The sequence below is a fragment of the Saimiri boliviensis genome, chromosome 2, assembly GCF_048565385.1.
Source record: "Saimiri boliviensis isolate mSaiBol1 chromosome 2, mSaiBol1.pri, whole genome shotgun sequence".
Taxonomy (NCBI): Eukaryota; Metazoa; Chordata; class Mammalia; order Primates; family Cebidae; genus Saimiri; species Saimiri boliviensis.
Window position 1 is genome coordinate 78,002,287 of NC_133450.1, and position 16,401 is coordinate 78,018,687.

Below are 16,401 nucleotides of genomic sequence, written 5' to 3' on the forward strand. Positions count from 1 at the left end.
AAGAAGCCGATTTCCTTCCAGCACCGAGGGCCAGACGTTGTAGTGTTTATTCCACTGGAGGCAGGGAGGGCGCTAGGATCATAGCACAGAGGTGGGATAACCCAACGGAAACGACGCGGGAACCCCGTGGCTAGGAGTAGAACTAGGATCTCAGGCCGCAGTGGTGGTTTACAGTGGGGCATAAAGCAATAGCTTTCTAGATAGTTGTTAATAATGTAAGTATCTCGGTATTTCTCAGAAAAATCTGAGAATTGAATACTTTTGAATTTTCAACCTCAAAAAAAAAGCTGTGGGACAGTTTTAGATAAAAGTAGAAGTGTTATGAAAGTATTATTGGGAAAGTTTTACATTTGTTGCTGTGCTTTTCCTTACAGGCCCCGCCTTTTCAGTCTCCTTAACTGGTTCCTCTTCGTTGTTGCTATTCCTTTGAATGAGGCTATGGAGTATACACCGCCTTCTCTGGACCAGACTTGCAACTTTTCGACCTGGATTTGAGCCAACGTTATTTTGCTCTCTTAAATAACTGCTTTCTCCAGTTATTTACTGAAAATGTTCACGTGAGAGATACGTTGAGTCCTTGCTTTTACTAAAATGTAGTGATTGTAATTACTTCATTTTCCTAGACCCAGATAAAAGCCTCACTTCATTCATGAAACTTCCCTACAATCAGCAGTGACCTCTGCCCCGTCTTACGTTTTAACACTTCTATATCATTCATGAGTCATTAGCCATATACTCTAATTGTGTAATCTAATGATGTATTTGCGTTTTATCTTTCAAACGAATTAGTCATAAACTTTTATGAGTTCTTCAAAGCACCTACTTCAGTGTATTACGCAAAATTATTTGTCTCGTTGCAATATCTAACACCAAGCAGATAACCTATTTTTTGTTGTTAATCTGTATACAGAAAGTGTTTATTATTGTTACCTTTCAGCTGCAGTTATTTTAGACTAAAAGAGAAAAGGCCACACTCTGTCAAAAAGTGATAGTATTCTGTGCCAGTAAGCACTTAATAGAAGATTCTTTATGACAATAAAAATGTAACTTTTTATGAACATACATGAACATACACCTTAAATGCAAAATACTTCAGTTAAGAGGAACTAAACATGTTTCAGCCATGGTTTACTTCATGGTGTTGTCTTTATCAGAATATAGTTAATCCAATCAGACATGCTGATTAATTGTTACCTAAGTCTAGTGCCAATTTAAATCTTCTGACAATGCAAGTCAGTACTTGAAAAGCAAAGTTGTTTTTCCCATCTTTGCCATTGTAGGGATTTCCCTCTCCTTTTATACATAGTTCCTACTTTATGTCTGGTATATTCTAAGTGCTTTAAAAATACTAACTCGAGGCCAGTCACGGTGGCTCACACCTGTAATCTCAGCACTTTGAGAGGTTGAGGTGGGCGGACCACCTGAGGTCGGGAGTTCAGGATCACCCTGACCAACGTGGAGAAACCCCATCTCTTCTAAAAATACAAAATTAGCCAGATGTGGTGGGGCATGTCTGTAATCCCAGCTACTAAGGAGCCTGAGGCAGGAGAATCGCTTGAACCTGGGAAGGGGAGGTTGCCGTGAGCTGAGATCATGTCATTGCACTCCAGCCTGGGAACAAAAGCAAAACTCTCCCAGCACTTTGGGAGGTCAAGGTGAGAGGATTGCTTCAGCTCGGGAGTCTGAGACCAGCTTGGGCAACGTAGGCAGACCCCATCTCTACAAAATGTATACAAAATCAGAACTGTGTGGTGGCAGGCACATGTAGCCCCAGCTACTCAGGAGGCAGAGGTGGAAGGATCACTTGAGCACAGGAGTTCAGAGGCTGAAGTCAGTCATGATCATGCCACTGCACTCCAGTAAGCAACAGAGTGAGTGAGACCCTGTCTCAACCCCCTCCCCCCAAAAAAACCCATTTAGTCATGACTACTAGAGGAAACAAATTCTATTACCCCCATTTTACAGATAAGGATAACAAAGCACAGAGTCATTAAATAAATTGCCCAAGATCACACAGATCACAACTACGAAGAGGTTAAGCCACAATTCAGATAGTCTGGCTTCTGGACTCTTGCATTTAGTCACTGTGCTCTGTATATGTGCCCTGCTGAGTCTTTGGTAACTTGTTAATATTGAGACAAGGTCTTTCTCTGTCGCCCAGGCTGAAGTGCAGTTGATCCAGCCTTCCAGATAGCTGGGACTACAGGCAGGTGCAACCACACCTGGCTAATTTTTTGTACGTTTTGTAGAGATGCATTTCACCATGTTGCCCGTGGCTGGGCTCTTGAACTCCTGGGCTCATGCATTCTGCCTGCCTTGGCCTCTCCAAGTGCTAGGATTACAGGCAGCAGCCACTGTCCCTGGCCCTATGGTAACTTAACAATGACTCTGCTACTGGCTGTGTTTCCAGGTCTGGGAGAGATGTTTGCAGTAAATAAGCCAGACATTCTTAATTGCACAGTTGATCATACCATCCTTCTTGAAACACTTCCTCCCATTTCACTGGCTGTCTCTTCTCAGTCTCCTTCTTGGCCCCTCTTCCCTTCTCAGCCTGTTATTGCTCAGGTGTAGCTAGGCATGGTGGCTCACGCCTGTAATCCCGGCATTTTGGGAGGCTAAGTGGGTGGATCACCTAAGGTCATGAGTTTGAGACTAGCTTGACCAACATGGTGAAACTGTCTCTACTAAAAAACAAAAACCCTTAGAGTCTTATTTACCTCCTCTTTGTATCTTATGTCTTCCCTTACCTAAAAATAGTCTCTTCCTAGGCACCAGCTAATGCTTTATCCTGTTTGGTTTTTCTGCACAGTATATATTGCTATATAAAATTACATGTATTCATTTGACTTGTTAACTGTATGTTTCCTCCACTATCACGTAAACTTCATGATGGATTTAAATCTGTCTTAATTTGGGTTTCAGATGTTCCTTTTTAAAATCTTTTCCTGCTTTCTGTGAAATGTACTAAATACTTTTCATTTCACCTTTCCCCTCTAATTTAAATGTTTTACTCTTTAGTTTTATTATTTTAAATAAATTAAAACATACATGCTTATCAGTGTTTAAAATATAAAATTAATCATAATGATTGTCTTTCTTCTGGATCATGCTAGGACCTTAGAATGCTTTAACAACATTAACCCTTCTTTGGATAAATATGCTATTACTGTCTAGCATATTAAATGCATCTTTTAATCTCAATAAGCATCATTATTTTACTGCTTTTCATAATTATCCCATAATATGAAAATTTCATAACATTTTCATATGAAAATGTTTACCCACACTTTTATTACTTTCTCTTCTTTCTCATCTCAGACTTCCATCTGAATCACTGTCCTTCTGCTTAAACCTCCCATGGAGAAGCTCTCCAGTAGACAGATGAACTGTCTTGGTTATTTTGTGAGTTTGAATAAAACTCTCAAAATCTTCCTCAGGGGAATATGTTCTTGGACAATCATTCATGAATGGAAGAACTGAAAAACTCAATGGAAAATTATCATCCCCTATAACTGCAGGATTCTATATTTCAATTTAGAACATTCCATCATGGGCCAAAATATTCATTTATCATGCCACATTTCACTCTTTTTTTTTTTTTTTTTTACAGTTCACTCTTAATAGGAATATATGTAAGCCAAAAAAGACAGAAGCCATACTTTGGGTTCTGGCACCAAAATTTAGAAGTGCTCCTTTATTTCAAGCCCAGAGGTTTTTATACCATAGGACAGACTGCGAGTCAGGTTTTGGATAGTTAAGTATGCCTATTTTTGTAAAAGGACAGTTGCAATAGGGGAGGTAGGAAGAAAGGCTGGAATATAGGCAGATCAGTTTCAGTAAAAAGTACATTTGTATTGACTAGCTGACAGTTCATTCTTTTAAAACTGTTTTGCCCAGAATACCATCAGGAAACTTCTTGGAATGTCTTATGCTCCCCCAAGAGTATATATGGCTGAATGTGAAAACACTGAACTGCTTATAATTTGAAACCCACAAAAATGTTCCTGCCAGGTTCTTGGGAAGAACACAAAGACCAGATAAATACATGTAGATTTTTGATTTCATAATAGCAGGATAGAAATCTTAAGCATGTGAGTAGCTCTGTAGATTGACATTGAGTGGCAGTTAAATAAACAGGTAAGGAGCTAGCAGATAATCAACAAAACAAGCATTTATTTCTACAAAATTGGATGAGCTCAAAAATGACTGCCTTGTTGGACTGAAGGCTCAAAGGGATCAGAATACTTACACCACAAACTCAGAACTATAGCTCTCCCTAATACACTGAATACCCAATCTCTCTTAACAAACATAATCACCATGAAAAGCAGACTGAATTATGGCCATGTGTGTAGAAGCACAAGGAGACAAAATTTCTGTAATTACAGTTCAGAGAAAGACTATTGTTATTTCGTTTTAAGCATAGTTGAGTTTTAGCCAAGTGAAGATATAAAAACAGGCCGGGTGTGGTGGCTCATGCCTGTAATCCCAGCATTCTGGGAGGCCGAGATGGGCAGCTCACTTGAGGTCAGGAGTTTGAGACCAGCTGGGCCAGCATGGTGAAACCCCATCTGTACTAAAAATACAAAAATTAGCAGGCATGGTGGTGCATGCCTGTAATCCCAGCTACTTGGGAGGCTGAGGCAGGAGAATCACTTGAATCAATGAGGTGGAGGTTGCAACGAGTTGGGATCACCTCATTGCCCTCCAGCCTGGGCAACAGAGCAAAATTTCATCTTAAAAAAAAAAAAAGAAAAGAAAAGAAAGAAAAAGAAATAAAAGCAGATGGCTTAAGAGCCAGGGTACACAGGAGAACCACCAAGACAGCAAGGGGTAAATGCACATGTCCATCACCAACTGACTACGCAAAATCTCCAGGGTGATTTTGTCGCCCACCCCTAGTTAAAGACCATTGCTTTAGGGGATTTATTTCTAAAGAATCTTTGGGGATCAAGACACCCTGGAAAGAGTTACGTCACATTTAACCAATATTACCAGCTTTATCAAGTATACTATACTGGGACCATTTTAATAGAGGCTCCTTTACCTTAAATATAGGAGCAGAGCCAGGGCCTTTGTTCTTAGCAATACATCTGTGGCACGATTGTATTAGGAATAATTGCATAGCTGGCCTGAAGTTAGTGACTTATCTCAACTGATTGTTCACAGTCAGAAGTTTGATCTGAAACTTTTTGTTCTACTCTTTCTCCCCTTCTCACTACAATGCTTGACTAGTAGAAAAATAATTTTAAAACGAGTAGCTGCAGACCAGACAGCATTCAGAATATCTGCTTATTTCTTAGTTATGCTGAGAGTATTAAAACAAGTCCCCGCAGATGCCCCAATAGTTAAACAGGACTACAAAGCTGAAACACTGTAGAATGTAAAGTGAAATTTTAAGATAAGAAATATATTTGACAGTTTTAATTGTGCAAGATTAGATAAGGGGAAAAGAATTGTGGGATGGGAATCATATGGAAATATATTTGACAGTTTTAATTGTGCAAGATTAGATAAGGGGAAAAGAATTGGGGGAGGGGAATCATATGGACTACACTGGAAATCTCTTCAAGAACGAAGTCAGCTCTAAGCTCTCACTGTCTCTTCTGGCTTATATGATCTCCTTCATATTGTGTCTCCCTCTTTCATCTTTGGAGAGCATCCAATTGGGCTGAAAAATTAACCATATAATGCAGACCATCTTTATCCCTGGTTCAGACATTAATTGTATGGTCCACCTGGCTAGAGTAGTAGCACTAGTTTCCCTGCAGCACACAGACTATTTTCATAGCAGTGCTAAGGCGGTGTAACACGCAAACATTGAGATGTTGTACACTGCCCAGTATATTTCGATTGTTAAATATGTTTGGTGAGGAAAACCCCAGAAACTTCGATTGACCAGTCAATCTGCCCAAGGAATCTTTTCAGTTCAGCTTCAGTAACATTCATTAGTCTTTCAAGCCTGATCTTTGGCTCATAAATTTCAAGGAATGATGATGGAAGCTCAAGCAATGTTCCTTTCTATAATTATATTAAACCAAACAAAGGTAAATATGGACTCAATGTCAGAAACAATGTCTGGAAGTCTATGTTATAAGTAAGGGGCACTAAGTTGCAATTATTGCAGCAGAGATTTGGGAACTAGGAACGTTTTAACCCATTTTGTGTGAAAGCTGAGGAATCAAGATATTCTTTCTTTGAAATACTTAGATATGTCTTAGTTATGTCTCAGTCAGCTTGGGCTGCCATAACTAAATACCATAGACTGAGTTAAACAACAGAAATTAATTTTCATACGGTTCTGGAGGCTCCAAGGTCAGGGTGCCATCATCACGGTGTTCTGCTAAGTGTTCTCTTGTGGCTTGCAGAGGGCCACCTTCTCTCTGTGTCCGCATATGGTCTTTCCTAGTCATAAGGGTGAGGATTAAGACCTCATCCTTATGACTTAATTTAAACTTGATTACCTCCCCAAGGCCCCATCTCAAATACCATCACACTAGGGGTCAGTCTCTAATATTAAATTTGGAAGGGTGGGGCACATTCAGTCCATAACAGGAATCAACATATTTTTCCTGTAAAATGCTCTCATAAAATTAATATGTATCCTTGATCACATGCCTTAATTATTTCTCAATGTAACACACATTTCTTTGCAATATTTTCATTTGTGAATACATTTCAGATCACCAAACGTATTTCTGTGTTATAAGCCTTCTTTATAGGGCTTGAAAACTTTTCAGGAAAGCAACAAAGACCCTTCTCCCCCACGTTTTTGACTCAGGAGAGGTGAAGATGGTAGCAGGGGAAGCTAGGATCCGTAGTCAGATTTCTCTGCCATATTCTTTCTTTCTGCTGTTTATTGTCTTTTCTTGTTTTGTTTTGTTTTTTTTTTTTTGAGACGGAGTTTCGCTCTTGTTACCCAGGCTGGAGTGCAATGGCGCGATCTCGGCTCACCGCAACCTCTGCCTCCTGGGTTCAGGCAATTCTCCTGCCTCAGCCTCCTGAGTAGCTGGGATTACAGGCACGCGCCACCATGCCCAGCTAATTTTTTGTATTTTTAGTAGAGACAGGGTTTCACCATATTGACCAGGATGGTCTCGATCTCTCGACCTCGTGATCCACCCGCCTCGGCCTCCCAAAGTGCTGGGATTACAGGCTTGAGCCACCGCGCCCGGCCTGTCTTTTCTTGTTGGTTAAGACCTCTTTATAAACTTGTTCGATCTCACCATCCCATATGCTGAGCAATAAAGGGTAAGTAAAGAAAAAACCCTGGATTACCAAGAAGGGCATTTCAAAAGTATTATCCTGACTGGGTATTCTAACATTTTGGGAGGCCAAGGTGAGAGAATTGCTTGAGCTTGGGAGTTAAAGACCAGCCTGGGCAACACAGTGAGGACTTGTCTCAAAAATAAATAAATAAATAAATAAACTAAAAAATTAGCCGGACATGGTGGCATGCGCCTATGGTCTCAGCAATTTGGGAGGCTGAAGTGGACAGACTGCTTGAGCCTGGCAAGTTGAGACTGCAGTGAGCAGTAATCACACTACCTGCACTCCAGCCTGGGCCACAGAGTGAGACTTCACCTCTAAAACGGATGTGTTAGTCCTTTTACTTTTAATCAATATGTTAATGCAAATAATTCATAAAATGCTACATGAAATGTATCCAAGACAATCTGATATCTGGAATCAATAACTGGAATTGATAAGTGGAGATCTTGGTGTCCACTGGGTAGGTGATTTGGGTACTGGTGAAGGTTGTGGCAGTCATTCTGAGCAGAATGTGCATGTGAGAGCCTTTCTCTACTGCTGGGGGTACTCCAGGAGAAAGGATGCCTACTTAAGACACTACCTTACATGGTTTTTATCTCTTTATTTCTCAGTCTCATTGGTTGCACCTGATTTCCTCCATGACATTAAATAACTGTTGTACAATTTTTTCTGCTGGTAGCACATGATTTTTCCAAATTAAAAAAAAAAAAAAAGAAAAGGTTATCTTTTCATCTATGTCTGTGTAAATAAACCCAGTAATTACTATAACTCAAATTGCTGCTGAAAGTCTCCATATTTTAATGTGCACAGTGGCACTTGCTACTAAACGTCTGCACATATCCTGGGAAGCTAATCCTGAATTAGGAAACCGAAAAACTGATTAAAATAAAATTGGGCCAAGTCCATGAGTTTTATATTCATAAGATTCACATTTTCCGTGAGGAAATGTGCAACACGAATTGAATTATCTTCGGGAGTAATAACAACAACAACAAAAAGGAAATTGAAGCAATGGTAAAACATGGGTACGCGCGCAGGGAGACGTACAAATGGGGCTTGTGGTTTGGGGTGATTGCGATTCAGTATTCTGTCCTGGTGAAGCAACCTTTGCTTACTAGCCTGCACAAACTCAATTCTCTTGAGGCTAAAGTGGGTATTATCCAGTTCTCCTATAGCAATGTTTTCTCAATTTTAGAGTTTTACCAAAATAATTTTTCCACGGAGCTTTGAAGATAGCATTACTAATCTTCATAAGTGTTTTAATCACTTTCCTTCCTGATTGCCTTTAGGACAAAAGAGCAGTTGTAAATGTTAAAAAAAAAAAAAAAAAAAAAAAAAAAAAAAAATGTCAGGAAGGCAAGAGTTGACTGTTTTTCTGCCTTTAGTCATAGACTATGTGAAACTGAGTATTAAGGAAATCCCGTAGAAAATTCAAGTCACCGCATTTTCTTGTAGTAAATTGTACTAATTAGACTGTCCATAACGCACCTTTCTTTGTTCCCTCGAGGACCACTCTCTGCCCCTTTACACTTTGTTCTCTGTCCAGGCAGCTGACCTGTATGGGCATCACCAATGAGCTCCTTTGTCTTCTGGCTCCATTTTGGTTAGGTCAACGGAGAGCCCCAACAGGAGATCAGAGGGAGAAGGGTGGGTAAGGTCAGGTGGGCATTATACCTCTACTGAGCACCACTGCTCTTGTCAAAATTTGCCCTGTCTTCCAAGCTCTAGAAATGACGTTCTGCCCTTTTCGCTTCAGAACTGGTGAAGGGAAGAGCCCTGCATTGTTCCCAGCTGGCAGGTACTGCACTCTCCCTTGTGGTTTGGGTTTCCATCTCTTGCCCACACCTTGATAAATAGTCCCTTATGTAAACCCTCCTCAAGTTATCCTAATTTGTGTTCTGTTTCCTACTGTGACCCACACAAAGACAAATCCGGTTCATCCACTCTGTGTCTAAACATATCTAAATTCTCACTACATTCTGAGGCCACCATCATCTCTTAACAGGACTGGTTTTTTGTTGTTGTTGTTATTTTTATTTTACTTTATTTTATTTTGAGACAGAGTCTCGCCCTGTCACCCAGGCTGGAGTGCAGTGGCATGATCTTGGCTCACTGCAACCTCTAGCTCCTGGGTTCAAGCGATTCTCCTGCCTCAGTCTCCTGAGTAGCTGGGACTACAGGCGCACGCCACCACAGCCAGCTAATTTTCGTATTTTTAGTAGAGATGGGGTTTCATCATGTTGGCCAGAATGGTCTCGATCTCCTGACCTCATGATCCGCCTGCCTCAGCCTCCCAAAGTGCTGAGATTACAGGCATGAGCCACCGCGCCCGGCCACCAGGACTGTTAACTTCCCTCCCTGCTTTCACCCTTCCTTTATGGCTTAAAATCTTCTAAAGGTTTCCCATTATACATGTAATAAATCCACAATTCCCTGTCATGGTCCAAGGCCCTGCATGATCAAACTGTTATCATTCAACTTCCTCTTGAGTCACACACATCTCCTAGGTTCCAGAACTTCTCAAGTCCTCTCTTCACTGAGGGCTTTTGCCCATAGTGTTCCTTCTGCCTGGCCTGTTCTAGTTTCTGCTCTTCACATGGGTAGCACCATCAAAGACAAAACTGAACAAGTAAGGAGACTGATTTTATTTTGGCTATAGGGAAAACACCCCATACTTGAAGATAGAGTATGTATTTATTTTCTATTACTGCTGTAAAAAAGTACCACAAAATTAGTTGCTTAAAACAATACAAAATCATTCTCTTATAGTTCTGGAGGCTGGAATTCCAAAAGGAGTCTTCCGTGCCTAAATCAAGGTGTCTCTGGTGCCGTATTGCCTCTGAAGAGATGCAGATTCTCTAGGCAGGAATCTGTGTTCTTGCTTTTTTCCATGTCTAGAGCTGCATTCCTTGGCATGTGGCCCCTTTATTTTCAAAACCAGCAGTGTAGCCTCTTCTCTCTGACCCTGCTTCTCTCTGATTCCATCACATGATTTTCTGCCTATAGTCAAATCTCCCTCAGCTTCCCCCTTACAAAGATATTTGTGCTTATTGCGTGTGGAGCTTAATATCTCGGTGATGGGTGGATCGGTGCAGCAAACCACCGTGGCACGTTTACCTGTGTAACAAACCTGCATGTCTTGCACATATATACCAGAATTTACAATAAAATAAAATAATTTTTTTAAAAAAAGATACTTGTGCTTATATTTAGGACCTACCCAGATAATCCAAGATTATTGCCTCATCTCAAAATCCTTAATCACATTTGCAAAAGCTCTTTTTCCATACAAGGTAAAATTCACAGATTTCAGAGATTAAGACCTGGATATTAGAGGCCATTATTCAGCCTACTACAGTGTGTATCAGCAGGATAGTTTTGTCTTAGTATTTTTTTTTTTTTTTTTTTTTGAGAAAGAATCTTGCTCTGTCAACCAGACTGGAGTGCAGAGGTGTGATCTCAGCTCACTGTAACCTCTGCCTTCTAGATTCAAGCAATTCTCCTGCCTCAGCCTCCCGAGTAACTGGGATTATAGGCACACACCACCATATCATGCTAAAATTTTTGTATTTTTAGTAAAGGCTAAATACCCTGTTGGCCAGGATGGTCTTGAACTCCTGACCTCAAGTGATCTGCCCACCTTGGCCTCCCAAAGTGCTGGGATTACAGGTGTGAGCCCCTATGCCTGGCCTTTTCTTATATTTTTTATAAGAAAGAGTAGACAAGTTACAGGTGGAGTAATTTAGAGTAGGGATTATTTATTTCTGTGTCTAGCTAGTTTCATGAGGACAAATAATTCTAATCTCAGCTAATCATCCATGAGACAAAGAATGAAGTTAGAAGGAGTCTATCTGACCTTATCTGCAGGCTTAGTTTAAAGGGGAAAAGTCTGGGTTTGACCTTGTCACAGTAAACAAAGGAATCCTCTACATTCTTATAGGAATCGTGAGAAAGAGTTGGCAGTCTCTTATCTAAGGCATATAGAAAACGGTGGTTCATTTCAGTTAGCCATTTCTAGAACACAGGAAGCTGGGAAGACTTCTAAATGATTGCTGTGTTCCGGGAGCACAGGGCTCAGGTAAAGTTCAACATCATCAGCACCTTCTTATCTTTACGTGTTTTTCACAGACACCTTACCTGAGTACCCTAATAAAGTACTACTATTTCCATTATTCGCTGTCATACTGATATAGAACGGCTGGGCTCCTGGCTAAACGCCACTCTTAATCCTGGAACCACGGCCCCAAGTGAAAACAGCTGACCCTGTTTTTCCACCCAAATCTTGCTTTTTTGGCCTGCATGCCCCTATCCCGTGCACATAAAGACTTCAGCAGGCATAGCAACACGGGCAGCGCAGCCGTGGGGATACAAGCTACTGAGCGTCCAGACTGCAGACAGATGCAGCTGACTTCAGATGGTGTACCTTCAGGGAAAGATCACCTTCTTCCTACACCACCCCCTTTCTAATCCCTTACCCGGCTGAGAGCCACTTACATCGCCCAGTAAAATCCTCCGCATACACTGCCCTTCCATCCGTTCGTGTGGCCTGATTCTTCCTGGATGCTCGGGTGCAGAGAGGGCAAGCAGGGCTTGGATGCTGCTACAGGGGCTGCCGGCAGCCTGCTCCTGCCAGGGAGGAGTGACGGGCCAGTTCCGGAGTTGGCCTTTGCCAGCTGCACGCGCTGGCTCGCAGGCTCCCTCTGGCGAGGAGTGACCCACAGTGAGTTTAGTGAAAGGAGCCACCCCAGCTGCCGCCCACCAAGGGTGTCAAGGTCAAAAGAATGATCCCGTCTCAATACCTTCTCTTTATTTCTTTCACGGTGTTTTTCACAATTTGTAATTATTATGTGTGGCTTGTTTTCTTGTTTATCTAAACCTTTTACCTTTTCCAGGGCAGGGAATGTACATGCCAGTATCTGCAGAGCTCAGAACAGTGCATCTTTGTATCTTTACAGCCTGAGACATTTTTGTTCAATCAATTGACAAAAGAACTGACACCGGATGGCAATAAACTAGGAGAAACTGTTTAGTAAGTAGTGAATAAGGATAAAAATAAATAACAGCGATTTGAAAAAGAGGGTGAGACTGGGCGCCGTGGCTCATGCCTGTAATCTCAGCACTTTGGGAGGCTGAGGCAGGCAGATCACTTAAGATTAGGAGTTCGAGATCAGCCTGGCCAACATGGTGAAAGTTCATCTCTACTAAAAATACAAAAATTAGCTGGGCATGGTGGCGCATGCCCGTAATCTCAGCTACTTGAAAGGCTGAGGCACGAGAATTGCTTGAACCTGGGAGGCTGAAGTTGCAGCGAGTTGAGATGTTGCACTCCATCCTGGGTGACAGAGCAAGACACTGTATCAAAAAAAAAAAAAAAAAAAAAAAAGAGAGAGAGAGAGACAGAGAGAGAGAGAGAGAGAGAGAGACAGAAATCTCCGGCAGCAGGATGAGCATGTTCAGAGCCCTGGAGAGCACGGAGTGTGTGGTGTGTGTGGGCATGGCTGTGGTGTGGAAGGGCTCTGAGCAGGGCAGAATGAGGCTTCATACTGAGTCAGAGATCAGACCCTAAAGGAGTTTCACACTTGCCATGTCCCTCAGTGCCCTGTATTAATTCATCCTTCCAACAAATATTTGTTGAATGTATTCCATGTGCCAGGCACTGGTCTAGACTTGAGGATATAGCAGGGAACAGAACAGACAAAAATAAGTCTGACAATAGATAGAAAATGTGATTCAAATGAATAGTGCTGAGAGTTAAGGAAAAAAGTAAAGCAGGGAGGGAGGTATGGGATTTAGACTTGCGATTTCAGAGATGGAAGCCAGGGGCAAGGCCTCAGTGAGAACATGCTATTTGCTGAGTGTGGGGCTGGGGGCTGGAGGTTGTTTTACCAAACTTGAAGGAAGTGATATCTTGGGGAAGGGCATTACAGGCAGAGGACACAGCAGGCACTAAGGTCCCGCGTGCAAACTCACCTGTAAGATGGCCAGTGTGATCCGAACAGGGACAGAGGAAGGTGTACAGTTGTAGGAGTTGAAGTCACAGAAGTTGGGAGATGGAGTACAGGAGTGGGGCCTTGCAAGCTCTTGTAAGGATGGTGGCTTTTCCACGGACAGAAATAGGAAGCCATCAGAAGATTCTGATAACAGGAATGACAGTCTCTAGTTTACTTAGGATTTCTTGGGTTGCTATGTTGAAATGAGGCAGAGGAGGATTAAGGCCTGATGTGGAAAGACCCTTGAGAAGGCTCATCCAGGTGAGATACGGGCTGGTGGCAACATGGTGTCAGAGAGGTAAAGGTGGAGATGGTGATGAGTGAGTAGATTCTGGATATATTCTGAAGCCAGTAGTATTTGCTGATGAATCAGATGTGTGTGAGAGTCAAAGATGACTCCAAGACTCATGGCAAGGATAGCATTGTCAAGAATGGAGATGAGGGGGAGTGCTAAAGAGCAGCTTTGGGGAGGAAAAGTAAGAACTCACTTTTGAACACAGTCAGTCAAAACTGCACAAATACTTTTTTTAAGTATAATTCATTCTATAAATGTACCTTTGAGCATTAGGAAATCATAGTATGGTGACTTATTTCCAATGTGCATGTTGTGTTAGCGGCTTTAGCAGCTGGAGTTAACGTTTTTTTTTTTCTTTTTGACACAGGGTTTTGCTCTGTCACCCAGGCTGGTGTACAGTGGTGCAATTACAACTCACAGCAACCTCCACCTCCCAGGCTCCAGTGATCCTTTCACCTTAGCCTCCCGAGTAGCTAGGACTACAGGCACATACCACCATACCTGACTAATGTTTGTATGTATGCATGTGTGTGTATATATATATATATATAGAGAGAGAGAGAGTACTTCACTATGTTGCCTGGACTGGTCTTGAACTCCTGAGCTCAAGCTATCCTCCTGCCTCAGCTTCCCAAAGTGCTGGGATTACAGATATGAGCCACCATGATCGGCCTAACATCTTTTAATACTGGTTATTTCTTACTCCTCTGAACTTCTCGCTTTCTCTGAGAATAATTTTACCACCTCTCTGTTAGGTAGAAGTACAATAAGAAAATCAGAAAGTGCAAGTACATGACAACAGAGAAGTCCGTCTTCTTTTCTTGCTCTCCTGGGCATCCAAAAGAGCACATGATCCAGAGATGGAAGTCTGGGAAGGCCATGCTGTGTGAGAACAGGGGCTTGCATGAGAACAGAGGCTTGGGCTTGAGCCCGAACCCCCAGGGTCTGCAGCCAAGTCTCACAGCTTGGCAGTTACCCATGACTTTCTCTCACAAGTGAGCTGCTGTGTTTTGCCCCAAATGATTCTCTTCTGCAATATAAACTGCTTCCAGGCTGAGGTGGAAATTAGTCTTCTTGTCCCAGATGTCATTGCTTGTCACCTTCTCTGAAGCAATGCCATTCATGACGTGGATCTTGGCCTCAACCTCTGAGAAGTTCTCCTTTCTGCATTCTTCATCTTCAATTACTTAACCTGAAAATATACTGTTTAAATCTTATACTGCAGCTCCATATACTCTGCTTAACTGCAGAAAGAGTCAGTCTACGTAAATTAATTTTCCAGATAACTGAAGCTTAGCCATCTTTTGATGCCAACCATGAGGACGAGAATTTTTCTGAGGGTGAATTGCAATGAAGGTATCCTTGCTTTCTTAACTAGGACACATGGAACAGAATTCAGCTTTTCTGCCATTAGTCTGTCTTCTGACGAAGTGATGATGTCCTCAAACTCTACTGAGGTATACAGAGTCTGTGCCTCAGACTGCTCCACTTTTTGAGCCTTGTTTCCTTTGTTAAAAGTTTCTGAAGTTTTGCTGCATTATCCCTGGTGTCAGTTATGGCTAGTTACTGCTCATTTAACATTTTGTTGACTGGAAAACAATGTAACTAGAAGTATGTGCAAATGTTCTGTATGGGAACACCGTTTTAGTACTTGAGGACCTCAGCAGTCTTTTTAAGGTTTAATTTATTTTTTTTGGTTCTAGACATCCCTCCAAATGAGTATGATCTACTGAGCATGCAGAGTGGAACTTTTCTGGGGGACACTTCATGAACCGTGTTTAACTTATCTGACTCCCATCTTGGCTCTTAGGAGCTGATACATGATCTCCAGAAATGTGAGATAGCAGTGTGGCAGGCAGGATTCTAAGATGGCCTGTGTAATCTCCTCCTCTCAAGTCAGGGAGGGACCTGTACAATGGGGTGCCTCTCCAATTATTAGCTTACTTTATAAGAAAGAGATGAAAATTTTTGCAGATACAATTAAAATCCTTAATCTTTTGACTTTAAGTTCAATTATAAGGGAGATTGACCACAATGGACCTGATTTCATCAGGCAAGCCCTTTCACAGAGGGTCTACAGTTGAAAGATTTCTCCCTGGTGGACTTAAAGAGGCAAGCTGCCATGAGTTCTATAGCAGCAAGGAAATTAATACAGCTGCCAACCACTTGAGATTGGAAGAGGACCCTGAGCCTCAGAGGAGACTATAGCCCTAACTAAAATCTGATTCCAGTATAGTAAGATTCTGAAGAGAGAACCCGGTTAAGATATGTCTGGCGAGGCATAGTGGCTCACACCTGTAATCCGAGCACTGTGGGAGGCTGAGGCAGGAAGATCGTTTGAGGCCAGGAGTTTTAGATCAGCCTGGGCAACATGGCAAGTCCTTGTTTTTACAATAAATAAATAAAATAAAATAAGTAACATGTCTGTATTCTCGACCCATGGAAACTATGAAATAATAAATGGGTACTGTTTTAAACCAGGAAATTTGTGATAATTTCTTATGCAACAGTAGAAAATTAATATACATCCCAGTTGGATTTTGTGTTTACAAGGATGAAAGAACACACTATACTCATAATGCATAGATTCACACAAATTTAGTCACATTATTATAATTACCCTATCCTACTATGGATAATATCAATTCTGAGTTTTATTCCTTCTAGAAAATAAAACTCGGAACCTATTAAGATTGTACTTGGCTGAGTATGGTGGCTGATGCCTGTAATCCCAGCATTTGGGGAGGCTAAGGTGGGAGGATTGCTTGAATCCAGGAGTTTGCGACCTGCCTGGCCAAAAAGTGAGACCCCATCTATACAAAAAGGAAAAAAAATAGTTGAGGA

At 41.7% G+C, this 16,401-nt stretch overlaps 1 long non-coding RNA gene across 1 annotated transcript; it reads left to right on the forward strand.

The window, feature by feature from the left end:
- The first annotated feature begins 3 nt into the window (after positions 1-3).
- LOC141583603 (uncharacterized) lies at positions 4-6,695 on the forward strand. Its single transcript, XR_012516268.1, has 2 exons — positions 4-91; positions 375-6,695. It is a non-coding gene; the product is annotated as an uncharacterized LOC141583603 (long non-coding RNA).
- The last annotated feature ends 9,706 nt before the right edge of the window (positions 6,696-16,401 follow it).